General features: G+C 47.3%; 1 pseudogene; it reads right to left on the bottom strand.

The window, feature by feature from the left end:
• Positions 1 to 1,493: 1,493 nt before the first annotated feature.
• On the bottom strand, positions 1,494 to 3,839 carry LOC121458204 (annotated as a pseudogene).
• Between the last annotated feature and the right edge of the window lie 611 nt (positions 3,840 to 4,450).

Consider the following 4,450-nt stretch of genomic DNA (forward strand, 5'->3'; position numbering starts at 1 on the left):
TTCCCAGGCCGATCCATGTATGTGCCTCTTAGGGTCATCCATGTTTCCTAGCTTCCCCGGAGTTGTGGACTACTGTAGACTTGTTATCCTTTGCTCCCATTCCCTATGGACGGAAATTTTGCTCAGCCTAGATAAAGGGGGAGGGCCTTGGTCCTGCCTAAAATGATGGGACAGAATTTGCTAACTTTTTGTGAGAGTGGATACAGGGTTAAGTGGGGGAAAAGTGGGGGAAGCAGGAGGAGGTGAGGGAGAGGGAACTGAGATTGGTAAGTAAAATAAAAAAGATTGTTTAAAAAATAAAAAAAGAAGAAAATATATAACTTGGTTACTGGCAATCAGATTTTTTTTTTTAACGTGAAAGTCTTTTTTTAATTTGGTTGATACACGTTTAACAAAATATGTTAGAATAACAATCTATGACGAGAAACAAGGTATTTACAATAAGAAAATTGTGTGAGACAAAATCAAGATGATCTACAGGAACCCTTTCTGAGACAGGGTTTCACTGTGCTGCCCAGGCTGGGCTCAAGTGATCCCGACCTCAGCCTCTCATGTAACTGAGGCTAGCTTGTCTACTACCTCACTAGCTCTTAATTCTTAACCGAATCTGGAAGACTTTCAGCTCCTACTCATTACGCAGATCTTGAGCCCCAGCAGGCCCAGGAATAGGAGTTATAAACTCTAACACGTTTGGCAATTAAGGATCATCTGTTAATGTGAGCTGGCAGGGACACCACAAGGAAGACTCCACTGGAAAAAACTACAGATAAGCGTGACCTCAGTCACTTGGCCTTTTCAGTCTTTGCAGAAACTATCAAAACTGCCTTAAATACCTACTCAACTGTCCTTTCAGCAGAAAACCGTGACCTGAAGGACTCCAGCTCCCGACAACAAAAAAGTTAATGGACATCAAAAATATTAAAGATTCTTAAACTAATTTTACATGAAAAAAGGATATAAAAGTCATTCAAAAGTACACTTAAGGCTAACAAAGATTTTCTCAGATTTACTTTTCATGCTCAATTCTCAATCCTTTTTTTTTTAAAGTTACTGGGGACTGAGCCATGGGACAGTTAGTATGCAAAACATGCTAGGTAAGTGCTCTCCCACGGAGCCCTCTACCTAATAATTTTTATGATCTGAAATCAATTACACACACGGGGTGGGGGGAGGTTTTATAGGTTTAAATTCTCTTGCTTAATAAATGTTTACCTCCCCCAATCCTTGTACTGTGACTCAAATAAGCTTAAGGGTAATGCGCTATATCCATCTGGAATACATTAATACAAATGCATTGACTTAGAAAACAGCCAGCCACATAAATGAGGTCACATGAAAAAAATAACCAAGTGCTTACTCTTTGTAACACTATTAAGACAAACAGAACACTACACACACACACACACACACACATACACACACACCATCTACTAGCCCACTCGACAAGCTGTGAGTTTGGCAAACATCGCAGAACAAGTATTGTTGTTTGAAAATCACATCTGTGGCTCTTCCAATGGTGACTCAAGAGCTTCCATCAGCTTCTTATTTGCCTCTTCATTAAACCGGCTTTGACAATGAGTTAAATGGGAAATTTGATTCAAAATTACAGCGTGGACATTTAAGTAAACTTTGCCCATGGGCTGCGATGTGATTTTTAAGGAGAGACTCCAAGAGAAACGCTTTCTCACAAATTGTGCACTTGTACGGACTATACACATTGTGTTTATTAACCAAGTGATGCAAAATAGCGCCTTTCTTCATGGCACTGCAGCAGCAAATTTTGCAGTAGTATTTCCCTTTTTCACGCTTCACGTACTTTGCGATCTCCTCCTCAGAAATGAAGGCCTCTTTCTCTTCGGTGAACTGAAGTACATTTTTGGACTGTTCTGGACTACTCATCTTTATTTTGTTCTCTTTGCCAAAGTCAATAGACTAGACATCCACCTGCTCTTGGTCGCTGCTGGGCTCCTGGCCCTTGATGTCTATGGCATCTAAATCTGTTCTCAGGTACTCACTACTACTGAGCTCAGCATCCGAGTTCTCTTGACTGTCTTTCTTGAGCTTCTTTGAAGGAGGAAATAGAGCATCCTCTAGCAGTTTCTTAGGTGCAGCCAGAAGCCCTTGCTGGACCAGACTATCACATTTTGCAGCATCATCTACAGCTTCCAGCTGTAGCTCATCACCAAGCTCAGTGGCCTTCTGAGCGTTGGAGATCACAGCAGATTTGGGGAGCTCAGGGAAAAGTACATGCTTCCGGGGCCCTGGAGAAGCAGGAAGGACTCCTTTGGTGGGCTCAGGAACCAGTGTGGACTTCCTAGCCTCAGCATCTAGAGAGAGGACAGGCTTCCAAATGTCTGAGGCCACCTTTTGGGGCTCAGATGAGCCAGAAGGATGTTTCCGTGTCTCAGGGAAGACGCTAGGCTTCTGAGATTCTGTAATGAAGGAGGACTTCCAGACGTCAGGAGACCCATGGGAACTTTTCTGGGACTAGGGGAAATCCAGTGAAGCAGGAGAACTTTTCCACCGGTCAGGAGAAAGTTTCCAAAGGTCTGGGGACCCTGAAGGCTTCCTGAGCTCCGAAGATCCTGCTGGACTTCGGATCTCAGGAGAGAGGGGTGGCCCGGTCTGCGAAGCTCAGGAGACACAGGAGGCACTGCCTTCCAGTGTACGGGTGACAAAGCAAGAGCTGTCTTTCTCAGCTCAGGGGGTCCAGACTTCCATGACTCTGGAGATGTGGGGGGCGTTTTCCAGGAACCAGATGAGACTGAAGACTTCCAGGATGCAGTGGACACAGATGGAGCTGGCTTCCAAGGCCCAGGAAATACAGAAGGTATTGGCTTCCAAGGTCCAGGAGACAAAGATGGAGCAGGTTTAGATGACTTCCACGGTCCTGAGGTTGCTGAAGGACTGGATTTCCAAGGCCGAAGAGAACCAGGTGGCCCTGGCTTCCAGGAACCTGGTGATACTGCTGGGGTTGGTCTCCGAGGCTCTGAAGTGACGGCAGGGAATGGCTTCCAAAGTTCAGGAGACTCTGATGGGGATGGCTTCCTTGGCTCAGGGGAGGCAGTCCGTGTAGGCTTTCGAGACTCTGGAGATGCAGTTAGGGATGGCCCCCAAGGCTCAGGCGATGTGGCCAGAACTGGTGACTCTGGAGACAAGGTGGAAGGGGGAGCCCCTGTATAGGCAAAAGGAAAGTGCTTCTGGTGTTTGGAGCTAACAAGAGCAGACTTGACGGACTCAGGGGAAGCAGGGACAGGCTTCTGCAGCTCAGACACTATGCTGGCTGGGTCGACACATTCAGGGGAAGAAACAGAAGCAGTTTTTGAGGCTTCAGCAGGAAGACAAGGGGCCTGTTGCTCAGGAGAAACAACAGGGCCAGAGTCCTCAAGCTCCAGAGCAGGAGGAACAGACTTTTGTGGCTCTGGAGACAAACTCGGACCAATTTTCTGTGTTTCCATGGGGAGAGCTGGAGTGGGCCTCACTTCTGCTGGGTCCAAGGCTGTGCTCTGGTGTTCGGGAAGGGAAGGGCTTTCCACAGTCTCGGTCTCTTTGCTCAGCTGGTCCTTTGGTTTGTCCTTCCACTTCTCTGAGGCTGTGATGTGATAGTACACATTGGAGTACATCTTGCTGGTAAAGAAGCACTGATGGCAGTGGAAAAACTTCGCACTCTTCTGGTAAAATATCATCTTGCCGAGTCCTCCAGCATCCATATCATCACAAAACTCCGGATGGATGGAGCCCATGTGGATCTGCACGTTCTCATAATCGGTGCCTCTGAAACCACAGTGGTCACAGTCCAGGCTCAGTGATGGTTTGTGAGGCTCCTGACACACTTCCATCTTCGGTCAATGCAAACAGCTGGGCCTTAATGGGTTTCCACCCTGTTGGAAACACTGGGCTCGGTTGCTGCCTTCTGAAAGACCCCCCTGGACAAGGTTAACCCTGTGCATGGTCCACGTAGGGGATGTGGCGTCTGCTGTCGGCCGCCCTCTGGAGAGCACATCCACCTCTAGACCGACATTGATCCGTCCCATTCCGCGAGCCGCCAGGCGACACTGGCAGAAGCAAGTGGGGGTGGGGGGGCACGGAGACCGGCCACCGAGGCAGAGAGCAGGAGGAGCCCACTGCACGCTCAGGCCTCCAGGCCGCGCCAAGCGCGCCAAGGCGCCAGCCGGCCCGCCCGCCAGCCCGCTAGCTGCATCCCGCATCCGGCAATCAGATTTTATATGCAACAAAATCACAGAAGATGAAGAAGAGTAAAATAAGACAGACTCACTAAATTGAAATCAAGGCTCAGTGTTAAATCATGAAAAAAAAATGATATGCTGGAGATAAAATATTTGTGAGACACATGTTTTTGATATGTTTTCAGTAGAGAAAAACACTCAGAATCCATCAAGAAAACAAACAACCTAATTCTAAAAAATGGGTTCAAAGAACTTAGCAGACA

This window comes from Microtus oregoni, unplaced genomic scaffold, assembly GCF_018167655.1.
Source record: "Microtus oregoni isolate MIOR12 unplaced genomic scaffold, Mior012 000017F_ref0000208, whole genome shotgun sequence".
NCBI classification, from domain to species: Eukaryota; Metazoa; Chordata; class Mammalia; order Rodentia; family Cricetidae; genus Microtus; species Microtus oregoni.